This window comes from Procambarus clarkii, chromosome 40 (assembly GCF_040958095.1).
Source record: "Procambarus clarkii isolate CNS0578487 chromosome 40, FALCON_Pclarkii_2.0, whole genome shotgun sequence".
Classification (NCBI taxonomy): Eukaryota; Metazoa; Arthropoda; class Malacostraca; order Decapoda; family Cambaridae; genus Procambarus; species Procambarus clarkii.
The window spans coordinates 29570806-29584460 of NC_091189.1; the positions used below are offsets into that span (position 1 = coordinate 29570806).

Here is a 13655-nt window from a genome sequence, read left to right on the forward strand (position 1 = left end):
GGTTGTGCAGGAGGCGGTACTTGCCCGGCGTAGACTTCTCCCTCAATGCTATGGGCGAACACTTGAAATTCTTGAAAGGGGGGGCTTTGAAGGGGCCCGCGATGCGTCCTAGACTCAACTCCTTGTCGAGCATGGGCCCAACGATGTGCGGGAGGTCCGTCGTAGCCTGAGGGTTGCGTGAAGTGAGGGGGGTTCGCACTCCTTCAAAGCCAAGTAGGAACCCCCCTCTGAAGCCCCCCACGACGTAGTCTCGCAGGGGGTATCCCACCAGCAAAGCATCAAGGGCGTCGGCGTCCACCGGCGTTGTTACTGCCGGCGTTCTTCTTAGCCTTGTCCTGTGGTTGTCTTCGTGGGCGCTGGTCATGGGTGGGTCCGTCGTGTGTGTGAGCTGGGGGGCACATGGTGTTGGCCGGGTGCCTCCTTCGGCAGCACGGGCAGTAGTGCAGGAAGGAACATGAAGTAAAACTGCAGCCGGGTCCTCTCGTGTGGTAGGCAAAGCAGTAGCCCGGGGGGAGCCCTGTGGCCCGGGCGCTAGAGAGGGTAAGGGCTGCCGGCCGACCTGCCTCCTGTCTGCCTGTCTGAACAGCGACGTGTGCGACGCGCTGTACCGAGCGGAATTCCAGGTCCAGCCTGTAATCAAGCCAAGAACAGTCCGACCTCTCCTTGTCCCATCTGAAGGCCTTGTCGTACCACATCCAGTCGTTTTTAAGGGTTACCTTCATGGTCTTGACGTAGCGGGTGTAGGTGAGCAGGGCCTGAGCCTCGGCCGGGTGCTTCTCGATGTAGATCGTATCATAGATGTCAAAGCCGTGCGCCCACTGGTCTGGCGTCAGGGGCGGCTGCTTCTTACCAGACGCCTGGGGGTCAGTGGAGGGCGCGGGGCGTGTCTCGTAGGGTCCTGCTTCTCGCTCATGAGTGAGCAACTCCCTGAGGTCAACATACTTTTTAACCCAGATCTTTTCCCGGAGGGCCTGTGGAACTTGTACGCCCAGGAGTGGGATGGTGGAAGCCTGAGGTGCCCGAAGGTGTCCCAGCCAAGGACTAGGAGGAGTGGAAGAAGCGCTCACCCTGGGAGACTCACCATAAGAGGACGGGCTGGAGGAGCTGGCACGGCGCCTCGACGTATGCCCCCTGGCCCTGTATCGAGGGCGACGCTCGGAGGGGAAGGGCGAGGGGGCTGGGGCGGCCGGGGGAAAGGCCTAGACGAAAGGGAGGGGGGGGGGGTGCCGCACACAGGCGCGCCCGTACGGGCGCAAGGCAGCCCGAGCCCCGACGTGGGGAAGCCGTGGCGCAAAGCCACGTGGATTAGCACCCAAATAAGGGAACAGGAAGGGCAGAACACAGCCCAGCCGTGGGCTCCACGGAGCGCCGTGCCACGTGGCAGCACGACCAGGCGTGTGCCCCGTAGCAGGCCCGGGCGAAGGGCCGGAACCTGGCCACGAGTCGTCGCCAGTGACGACGCATGTCGGCACAGGGAGACCTGACCCCTGTCTGCGGGGTCAACATGCGGCCCTGGGGGACAGCCCAGGGAACCCGGCAGACCGGCAACAGGGAACACCCGAGGGAAAAACAGGAAAGTCGCAGAAGCACGCCCTGCCGGCCAGGCACGTGACGACCCGGCAAGGCATGGGCCCCAAGGCGGGGCCCGCCATTGGGCCGCCCACGCCTGGCCACGTGTTGCCGCCGCCAAGAACATGTGCCCCGGGCGTAGGACCGAACCTGGCCACAAGCCGTCGCCGACGGCGACACATGTCCTCAGACAAGGAGAAACCTGGCCCCCTGGGACAGCCCAGGGAACCCGGCGGGCCGGCAACAGGAAGCCCCGAAGGAAAGGCGGGAAGGACGCCGAAGCACGCCCAGACGACCAGACACGTGGTCAATGGCGGCGAGGCATGGGCCCCACGGCAGAGCACGAAGGGCGTAGGTCCCACCATGCCTGGCCACATGGCGACGCCGGCAAGGGCACGCCTGGCCGCCGACGGGGCCCCGGGCAGGGCGCGCGCCTGGGCACGCCACGCTGCGGGGCCCCCTGGACACGTACGGGAACGGCTGGACGGTGCCCCACCTGAGAGGAGACCGAACGCAGGCCACTAGGGACGCGGCCCGGCGCACGCCGACCCTAAGCCAGCCACGCGAACTGCACGGCACGGGAGCGCCCGACACGGGGCCAAGAAGGGCGCCCCAGTTCTCCCGGGAACTAACAGCAGAGAGCCCAAAGGACTAACTAAGGCGGCACACATGTACCGCGAGGGGATGGCGCTTGGCACACGCCGCACTGGGGAGGTGCTGACTAGAACTGAACAGAAAAACCTCACCTTGGGGTTAAAAGTGTAGGGCCCCATGATGTCCGTGAGAGAGAGGTCAGGTACCGAGGCAGCTGGCGTGATGTCCATCTCGTGCGAAGTCGGGCGGCCGGGGAGTGGTTGCGAGGGCAGCGGCGAGGGCAGGCGGAGTGAGGGCAGAGCCCCTCTGTTCCCCCGTATTTATACGGCCCCAGACTGCCCGCGCAATGCCGCGGGAAGCGCTGCGCAAATGTTTCTTTCTCCCCCATCAGAAACATCCCCACTTGCGAAGCAGTGGCCATTGTCCTCCCTTTATCAGATGTCGATGCTCCAGTCGTCGATGTCCAGCTGCAGGTGCCCAGCTCCGATGCACCAGCCGCCAAAGGTAGGATATGCAGTTCAACATGCGGCAACGGTCGTTAAGTTAATCCATTATTTTGCACAATTTTGACTATTGGTGTTTGTTATACACGCTACGTTAATGTGGGTTTAAGGTCCAGGTACTACCCACGTGCATAATTCTTTAACTTATAAAACCCGTGCTTATTGTTTTTGAGTTATTAACTAAGCCAGCTAGGTTGTGCTAGTTGCTGTGTCACAGGCCTCATGCCTCTTGCTTCAGTTTCCCTGGCTTCGCATTTACCACTAGCCTACTCACTTTATTTCCGCTCAGGATGCGTTGTCTTGTTGCATGTTTACTTTTACTGTGTTTACAGTATGTGTGTTTAACTTTTGCTTTGCCTTAAGTTATTAAGGAAAGTCAGTTAGGATGTGCTAGTCGCGGTGTTACGGGCCCTTGTCTCCTGCTTTAAGTTTCTGGCCCTGTATTTATGTTTAGTTTCAGTTCAGTTAGTAACAGTTCCCGCGCACCTCCTGCCCTGCAACTGTGAGGACCCTATTCAACTCCCTGCAGCCAGCGACGAGGCGTACTTACAGGGCTAAGTGGGTGGAGTACGCCGCCTACGTCTCGGCAGGGCGGCGAGGAGAATGCCCCTTTGATGCTGCACCTTCGACTCTGGCGAACTTCCTGCAATCTCTGCTCTCGCGGGGCCTGGCTTACCGCTCTCTGCACGCCTATCTAGCGGCCATCGCCTTCGTCTGCAAGCTACACGGTAGGAGGGACCCAACTCGGCAGTTCCTGGTCACCCAACTCCTCAAAGGGGCACGTAACTCTGCACAGCGGGCCCCTGCACGGCGTCTCCCTGTGACGAGGAGCCTCCTGCATCGCCTGCTGCGGGCACTGGGAGGCGTATGTAACTCTGCCTATGAGAAGTCTTGCTACAGGGCGCTCTTCTCCCTGGCTTTCCACGCCTGCCTACGCCCGGGTGAGGCGGCCTACGTGGAGCATGGACGACACACGCTCAACCTCGAGCAGGTATCACTTACGACAGCAGGAATAGATATCGTCTTCAACACCTACAAGCACAGCGCAGGCCGCACGCCCACCCTCTCCCTGAGAGCGAACCCTTCCAGCAAGTACTGCCCGGTCCGTGCTCTGTCTAAATACTTTAATTACAGGGGCGTGGGCCCGGGGCCCATATTCAAACACGTCGCAGGTGCTCCTGTCACCAGGCGAGATTTCTCCAGGATCCTACGCACTGCCCTCTCGGCGCTAGGCTTGCCTCCAGATGACTACGCGCCGCATTCCTTCCGTATCGGCAGGGCCACCCAGCTGTCTCGGGACGGGCTCGCCACTTCAGAAATAATGGCAGTCGGCAGGTGGAAGAGTAGTGCTTTCACATCCTACGTCAGACGGGACGTTGTTGCTCTACCACTTTGAGTGCCTCATGCGGCCAGCTGGCACTCGCCCTTCGGGGGGGGGGGGGGTCCGGCCGCTGGCCTGCGGTGGGGGTGCAGCGCCAGTCCCCAAGTGTCCCGCTGTCCGCAGCTAATACTTTGCCCAGTCTAGGTGCTAGTAAGCCCTACTTGTAGTCACCCCCCCTTCTCCTTATTCATTAGGTCTTTACGGCCTCTTGGTCGGGTACATTATGTGTTATGTGGTCTCTCACTTATTAGTTACTCTTTATGTCCTGCCTGTTATATCCTAGTGTTATATAATTACTACACATTTGCACTCGGCCTTAATTCTAGTACCAGTTAAGCTTTAGGTTTCTGCAGAATTAGTTTCCATGTCACTATAGGCTAAGGTCTCATACTTACTACGGGTGTACCTTTTAAGTTAAATCTAGTCCTCGGACTTGGAATTGTTACTGTTAATTCTTACTTTATATATATTTACATGTTCTGCAGAATTTAATCTTCAATAAACTTTAAAGCCCCATACTGCCAGTATCTTTCTCCCCCTGATCAGAAAATAGCGGCAACTGGCCACCAGGGAAGACGTTAGTGGTAAGTAGAAGGCCAGCTGCAAGACAATTTAGGCTAAAGACTGGAATATAACTGTCATAGAAAATAACGGGAACAATTCATGAAGCTGGGAAAGCGAGAATTACAAAACTGAAAAGAGTGATAAATTGATGGGCGCAACGTCGGGTGGAACGCTTCAGCTGAAGCTTCATGACTGAAGCATCGGCTGCCGGGAAGCCTAACATGGAACTGGGGCGTTAGCAGCTGTAACATCGTCTGCTGAAACTAGCTGAGTCTGTGAGGGCGCCCGCTGCAACAGCTTCGGCCGAGCCACCAGCTGGCCCATCCTCTGCAGGAACAACACCGGCTGGGACGACGTCGTTGGAAAGAAGCCTAACAATGTAATAGATTATTAATATGAATAATCGTAAATAAATGGTGTACATAATAAAATTATAAACCAATTATAACTATAATTAATTATAACTAATTATAAATTGCAAAACAAAGTATGCTCAAAATAAAGCTGGACTATAACTCGTTAGAGAAACGGGATTAACACTTTGAGCCGAGGTAAATACAACCAAATACAATAATGAAAAGGAGTGAAAATAGGCACAACATCAGCTGGAACGCTTCAGCTGGGACTTCGCGACCTGCAGCGGCCTAGGAGGCCGCCGTGACTCCCGGGCTACACCGAGCAGACAACACGTCTGGATAAACCAGCGGCCTGGTAGGCCGCATTGACATCCGGGCTACACCGGGCAGACAACACGTCTGGATAAATCAGCGGCCTGGGAGGCCGCTGGTCGCGAAGTCCCAGCTGAAGCGTTCCAGCTGACGTTTCGAGTACTGCGACGGTCGGGTGGAGAGAGAGGGAGCCTTTCTCTGCCCCGGAATTTATATGGCCCCGGGCTTCCCGTGCATCTGCACAGGGCGCAACTGTTTCTTTGTCCCCCTCTTCAGAAACATCTCCAATTTGTATTTCAAATCAGAGGCCATGTCTACACTGCCCATTTACACCTACACTCGCCTGTAACATACACACCCACTAATGCTCCTATTCCCCTTACCTAGAAATTTCCTAGGTTAATTTCTAGGTTATACCTAGTTCTAATTTAATAATAATCTAATTTCTAGCTACTACCCAAAATCACTTACGTCCTCTAATTACTCAACACAAAGCTGCTATTAGGACAATATCCAACTCTGGCCCCAGACATCACTCGGTACCCCTACTCAAATCTCTGAATATGTTAGACATTAAGTCACTGCACATTCTCTCATGTGTATTATACATATATAAAACGCTAAACTATAATGCCAATCCTGATCTCAAAAGCTTCATAGAAGGTTGTAACAGAACCCATGAGCACTACACCAGAAACAAATACAGTTTTGATATTCCTAGAGTACGACTTAATCAAACTAGAAATGCTCTACAAATCAAGGGGCCCAGAATGTGGAATGACCTTCCCAACCATATTAAAGACTGTACCTCTCTCAACCAGTTTAAGATAAAAACTAAACACTGCCTAATAAATTTCCTGTAACCTACCTTACCCCTCTGTTGTCAACCCATGTCTGTTATTTTTTTTTAATGAACACTGTTTGTCAACCAATTGTATTTGTGCTGCTTTTCAGTCATGTTCCCCCTTTTTTTTATCTTTATTTGTATTTGTTCTCAACACATTTTGTTCTTTATGCTCAATTAGTATTAAGTTCTAGATATTAATGTTTTTCCTGCCCGAAACGCATTGCGTAATAGTGGCTTTAGGCATTGTATGTACTAGCTCTATCTATATATTGATCCATTAATGTAACATCACTTGTATGTATGTACCTTACCTGAATAAACATATTTATATTTATTTATTTATAATTACATTTCTTCTGCCATTAGGTTTCTGCAGAACGTGTTTGCCATGTCATATGCTATGCTTACTACTAAGGGGGTACATTTTAAGTTAATTTAGTCCTCAGACATGGACATGTTACATTTGTTAATTCCTACTTATATTATTTACATGTTCTGCAGAATTTAATTTACTAATAAAATTTAAGCCCCAATCGGCCTGTGTCTTTTTCCCCTTGGTCAGAAAATACTACTGCTCTTGCTTGTCACGCATTACAAGTTTCCCAGAGTTTTGTAACAAACTTTCCTAGTTTCCTGTGCCGTTTTGTGCAACAATATTGAAAAATGGCATACGCTGTGCACGATGAATGTGTACTTTACATTGCTGAAGTGGAAGACACAAATGAAGTGAAAGACGGAAATGTGGAAGGCAACATTCACGAACAATGTGTATGTTATGGATGCCGCAAGGAGGTGAGATCGTCAGATCATGCAATGCTGTGTGCAATATGCCAACAATGGAGGCATAGACAATGTGGTACTGGAGTTTCTAGTGAAAAATACTATCGTTTACGTGAATCAATATTAGAGGAAACAAATTTCCTCTGGTGTTGTCCTGATTGCTCTACACTTACACTGTATGAAGATGACACGTCCAGAGAGATAAATTTAGCAGAAGAAGCAACAAGTAAGTACGAAGCATCTTTCACGGTAGACCATCCGATAGAGCATGTCGCTGTTGTCCAGGACACGTCTATCCGAGACGAATTAATACCATCAACTCTGTCACAAGACGCCCCTCTTACCTGGGACATAATTCCAACAGGCACGAGGCGTGGGAAACCAAGACTACATAATAGTGACGGATATACATATGCTATACGCAAGGAAACGGTTTTCGCGACTTGCTGGTGGTGCAGTATTCGACAGAAGAGCAACCGTTGCTTTGCCACAGTCATCCAACATGGAAAGGATTTCAAGCAAGGAGCCAATTGTCACAATCATTTGGGTGATCCAGGTGCTCTAGCAACGACCAAGGTTACTGTAGCTGCCAAGGAGAGCTGCAAAGCAAATCCCTTAATTTCAGCAGCATCTGGGGGACAACTTGGCTTTATATTGTAACGGTTCTATTGTTACGTAAAGTATGGTGACAAATAAACACAGACACTAAGATACTATATATATATTTGGTCGAATATACAGAAGTACACAGGTGATACTTTGGTGTGAGTTGAGCGCACTGAGCGTCGGTACAGTATCTCGCAAGTGTCTGCTCTAGACCACACTTGAAAGTAGACTCTGGTTAATGTTTGCTATTCTGCTGCTTATATGCCCGGGCAACGCCTCACCTCATTCATCTCCAAAGGTTGACAGGAATATTAACAAAGCATTTGGAGCGAGTATATTATTGAGATAATCTACTCGCTACAGAACTCCCCCTCCCAGGGGATGAAAGGAAAAATACTTGATCAAGGAACTTAGCTGGTCGGTGAATTGTACGCCCTGCTCGCGTTACATAACCATCAAAGTTAACTTCCTCCTCTTCGCTGATGTCATCTAACTGGGGTCGTAGGGTGGGAGGTCGCACAGGATTGTCCGTCGTCGTAGGATCAGGTTGTGGTGTGGCTGGTAACTGGGGTTGTAGGGTGGGAGGTCGTACAGGATCGTCCGTTGTCGTAGGTGGCGGTGCTGCTGGTAACTGTGGTCGAAAAGTGAACTGCGTAGTCGGCGGATGTGTCTCTGGATTTAGCAGTGTCGCAGACGTTTAAGACGAAGCCTGGAGCAGAGCAGAGAGCTGAGTGAGGCCGGAGTCGTGGAGCTCTATGTGGGAGAGCGTGGCGGCTCGATTGAGAATTGTGAGTGTCTGAACTCGGGGAGCGAGAGCGTGGCGGCTCGATGCGGTCGTAGTCTGCTGTCTGCTCTGTGTCGAAGCTGTAGCGTCTTGGGTTTATTAGGACTGTACACGCCGAGTACTACATTGTTGACTGTAGAAATTGTAGTCTGGTACCAAAAGATGTAGGCAGTGTGTGGACAAGCTCGGTGTAGCAGGAGAGAAGAATATGCATAATTGTTGCGTCCTTGGGTCGCTGGTGGAGCATTTAGATCCGGGGCGGATGGGCTCGGGCACCAGGACATTAGGAGGTAATGTAGGCACGTAGTTAGGACAACGAGGTAATCACATCTAGAGCTGAATTATCCTGAAGGCGACGAAGTGTCGGAAACGCAAGCTGTAAATCCTGTACTGCGCAAAGGGCTTGAGTCGGCCGAGTATCAAAATGCAGTGAACGTGTAGATGAATCTGATGACAGAGCAGCTGTCGTGGGCGTAGGACAAGCAGTGCCCTGGCAGCGACGGAGAGTCGGCAGGACAAGCTGTAGAGCCAACATGATGTAATCCTTGATGAGGCTGTCAGATGAGTGAGTAACGATCGTGGAGCAGCAAGCCGTAGTAGATGAAAATGCAGAGATGGACGCGACGAAAATCATAGCTGTGGCGAGGGTGTTGGCAGTGTTCCATCACAGCAAACAGTAGCAGTAGAGGTCCAGTGAGAGTCCATGTTGTAGTCCATCGTGGCTGGGTATCGTCGAAACTCTCTGGGGTCACCAATGTAACGGTTCTATTGTTACGTAAAGTATGGTGACAAATAAACACAGACACTAAGATACTATATATATATTTGGTCGAATATACAGAAGTACACAGGTGATACTTTGGTGTGAGTTGAGCGCACTGAGCGTCGGTACAGTATCTCGCAAGTGTCTGCTCTAGACCACACTTGAAAGTAGACTCTGGTTAATGTTTGCTATTCTGCTGCTTATATGCCCGGGCAACGCCTCACCTCATTCATCTCCAAAGGTTGACAGGAATATTAACAAAGCATTTGGAGCGAGTATATTATTGAGATAATCTACTCGCTACAATATATTTTAATCCCCTTACTGTACCGTGAGGCGTCCCTTGTAACCTTGCAATACCAACTGGTTTCTGAGCTAAAGCTCAAGTCCAGTCGCCGCAAGGGCAATAAAGAGAAACAGGAACATTTGTGGAAACTTTGGGACCTTTACGAGGAAAAACAGATAGGCACCTCACAGTTCCTTAAGGAATGTTCACGTTTTATCCCAGGAAGTTCCTGAACTAGAATTAGAAAAAAGCAGTCTGTTTACTGGTTGTTATTTTACTTAAGTTAGTTGTAAATGATAATGTAAAAATAGCCACTATTCACTGAGTATGGGGTGCATAATAAATTAGCCTCCTTCGGGGGCGCCTTGTTTCTAAACGTGTTAGTCTTAAATCCTTTAATCTCAAATCTTGCTACAATGTATCTCTTATATTAACACTTTCCGGCTCTTGGCGAATGTAAAAAAATAAAGAACACTGTTTCCCAAAAACGGTGGGTTTTCTGAGTGGAAGAAAACGTATGTCTGGAAGCCGACTTTAACCGCCCCAAGCTGCGCGCGCATTGACCCGAGGTTATATAAACCGGGACGGAGACGGCGTGGGCCCCTTTCCCCAAGCCAGCAGCTGCTCTTACATAACCAGGCCAGCTGGCCTGCGGTGGGGTGCAGCGCCGGTCCCCAAGTGTCCCGCTGTCCGCAGCTAATCCTTTGCCCAGTCTACGTGCTAGTAAGAGTAAGGAACCCCTTCTCCTTAATCCTTCTCCCGCTGGCCCTCCCGGGATTGGGGGTGCTCCGCCGGAACCCCCAAAGTGATAAGCCTGCAGATAGCTAAGAAATATTCCCATGAATTGTAATTAGTCTAATTAATGCAACTTTCATTTACTACCTATGGATGTAGTTATTAATTGTAATTGATCTCTACTTTATCATTAAGGATTATTCATTATAATTATTCCTTAATACTTTATTGTTATGCACTAGTCAATAATTATTTATCATTCATCCTAATTAGCTATTTGATGCATTAAAAATAATTGCTTATCATTATACTATTTGTTATTATTATTATTATTTATTATATAATAATAATTTTATCTATTAATTTGTTATTTATTACTTTATATAATAAATTAATTTATATAATAAATTAATTTATTATATATTAATTTTATATATTTATTATTTACCATTATAAAATAAACAAGTCCCCAATCTGAGCACGTTTTCTTCCAACCTCAGAAAATGTTATGTACTCTCGCAACCCAATGTACCTTCTTGTATATAAATAAATAGATTTCAACTGTAAGGGGGTATGGTTTGCACCTTGTTATTCTAATAATGGATAAATAATTCTAATAATGTTATTCTAATAATGGAAGCGCTAATTATATGAACAAATGCCATGTATTTATTCAGACGAGAACAACAGCGAACACAAACCAGCGCATATACGAACTGAATGGTTTGTATGTACAAACTTCTCAGTGAACGAAGTTGTTTCTAGCCCGGTATCCGAAATTGCAGTAGACGACTTGACCAGTCCCCGGCAAGGACTTGGACGTCCGTGAGCCGTAGCTGCCCCTAACCCCACTACCACAACAACAACAGAGGCCCTTGTTTATTAAACGTTATGCTCACCTTTGCACTATGGGTCCATTAAAAAGAAATGGGAAACTTGGAAACATGTCCGATATAAAAGCAGAGAAATTGATGTAACGATGACCAGATTAAGGCTGGGACACACCAAACTAGCAGCACACAGCTCTAAGTACAGAACAGACATCAACGAACTCTGTACTCACTGCCAGGTGCCTGAAACAGTCGAACACTATCTCCTGCACTGCTTCCGACATTATAGTGCCAGAGTAAATTTCAAACAAGTCTTTATCGCACTTAAAATACCCTTTACCATCGAGCATATATTAGGAGGCGGTGACCACTCGTCACAAGAAAAATACCAAATAGTCAGAGCACTGGCTAAATATCTCCAATCGACCAACAAATTGGGTCACATCTGACCCGCGCCACATTTATACCTGGCGCCACCAACAGCTAAACACAGAAAACAACTACCTCGTCGCAACACCAAGGATCAGCTGACGCCATAAACACAACACACCGCCCTACGGTGCGGCAAGTCTCCCTCTAACACACACCTCTGTTTTAATCACCGTTCCTCTATCTACAGCACAAAGCAACAAGCACCTTGGTAGCTCCGATCGTCTTCAACATAAAAGCGTCCAACAACATCAGTACTGGTGCAGTCATCGGGAGGACAAACCCTTCATGCAAACTGCACCTACTATCAACAAGAAGAAGAGAAAGAGGAACTTTGGTGTTGTACAAAGAACATTCTCCTCTCAACCAAGGTAGGACGAGTTCTCCTCATTTGCAAACGTTCTTCATTGCCTTTGATAGCCATATGCTAGCCATATGCTGTATTGTGACTACCAATTTTTGTCAACTACCATTCAAGCTGTCATTGCAATCAATCTTTTATTGTTTCTGCTGTATTGTGCCTACCAGTTTGTTGTCAACTACCATTTTAAGCTGTCATTGCAATCAATCTTAGCTACCTATGTGCTTTAATATACTGTACCTACAATTTTCTCTCATCTTCTTTTTTTTTTCATTTCATGTAATCGGTTATCATTTTTTTGTCTATAAATTTTGCAAGTATTTACCTCCTTAAAATTTTCTTAGATTAAGGACCTGCCCGAAACGCTGCGCGTGCTAGTGGCTTTACAAGACTGTAATTACCATATTTGTATCCTCACATTCCTTATGTACATTCTTGTATATAAATAAATAAATAAATAAATAAATAAATAAATAAATGATAATACATCCGAAGATAGGAGTGTTTTTGGAAATAGCAGGGGGTCCGTCTAATTACCACAAGCTACCACAAGCTACACAAGCTTCACAAAGCTTCCTGGCAATACGTTAGTAATGAATAAATATGATATGTTAGGTTAGGCTAATGTTAAATATGGGAGTGTCTGTACTATGGGGCCTAGTATTATCTGGATGTAGGGGCAATAGTAAGCATTAAGAGTTATCAAATATGGGAGAACTAAAAGGCCCGGCCCCCAAAATAAACTATCCACAGTGATAATAACTTGCTACTAGAGGGTCCGTCTAATTACCACAAGCTACACAAGCTTCACAAGGCTTCCTGGCAATACGTTAGTAATGAATAAATATGATAGGTTAGGCTGACCTAACCTAAACTAACCTAACCTAACCTAACCTAACAACCAAACCAAACCAAACCAAACCAAACCTAACCTAACCTAACCTAACCTAACCTAACCTAACCTAACCTAACCTAACCTAACCTAACCGACGCTTGGATCATCGACTTTATTTGGTGTCACCAGCTCTTTATTTTTGTCTAATTTCTTAATAAAAATATACTTTTTCAGATTAAAATTATGTTTTCTCGTGTTGTACATTCAGCACCAACATTATAATGAGTAAATATATCATATTTATTCATTACTAACATATTGCCAGGAAGCTTTGTGAAGCTTGTGTAGCTTGTGGTAATTAGACGGACCGCTATTAGACCATGTCAGACTAGAGGTTGATCCTAGCACTCCCACACAGGAAGAAGGGATACTCCGTTACTACTTACTTATTTATTAACCCCCTTAATAACCCCCCATATACATTCACACCAATAACAAAAATAATAATTACTTTACCACACTATCTTACGTTAAAAGCCTTGGTCCACTTGACAGGATACAAGGTTTTACACTGAACACATGCTAGGGTAAAGTTCTACTAGGGAAACACTTGAAGCTAGAGTCAGCTTAGGGTAGGGAGACCACGTGGTTCCACTGGGACCCCTCTTTAGAATAACTAGTAATATGAACTCTAAAAACACCTACTACACACAAAGTATACTACTCTACACATAGAACACGTGTATGCCAGAAATTGAATAATGTACACAGTATATACTTAGCTTGAACAAGACACAGAAATAAGGAAACGAGGAGGAAGGGTAGGTGGATCCTATCCACCCAACGCCAGCTCAGAAAAAGATGGAGTCTCAGTCTCCTTCCCCCCAGCTGGCTCGCTGCCGGCAGACTGCTCAACTAATCGTACCGCAGCCCTATACCAAGTTTACTCAGGTTTACTTTACAAATGATTAGAAAGTATTAGTAAACATAGTTGGTGCCTATGTTATTATTTAATAATCAACCCCAAGCTCAGTCTTTAAATGCTCTTTGAGAAACAAGAATAGTCTTACGTCTGGCAGGGAAGATACAAACAATTTCAGCTCATGATGCGTCCAACTAT

The 13655-nt window shown here is 47.7% G+C and overlaps 1 protein-coding gene across 1 annotated transcript in view; it reads left to right on the top strand.

Annotated features, from left to right (window-relative positions):
• The first annotated feature begins 10808 nt into the window (after window positions 1-10808).
• The window catches only part of LOC123757997 (Growth arrest specific protein 8), a 168082-nt gene continuing 165235 nt past the window's right edge, over window positions 10809-13655 (top strand). The window contains exons 1-2 of the mRNA XM_069338917.1: window positions 10809-10968; window positions 11667-11710. The gene's annotated coding sequence lies outside the window, so the exon portion shown is untranslated. The remainder of the gene's footprint in view (window positions 10969-11666; window positions 11711-13655) is intronic.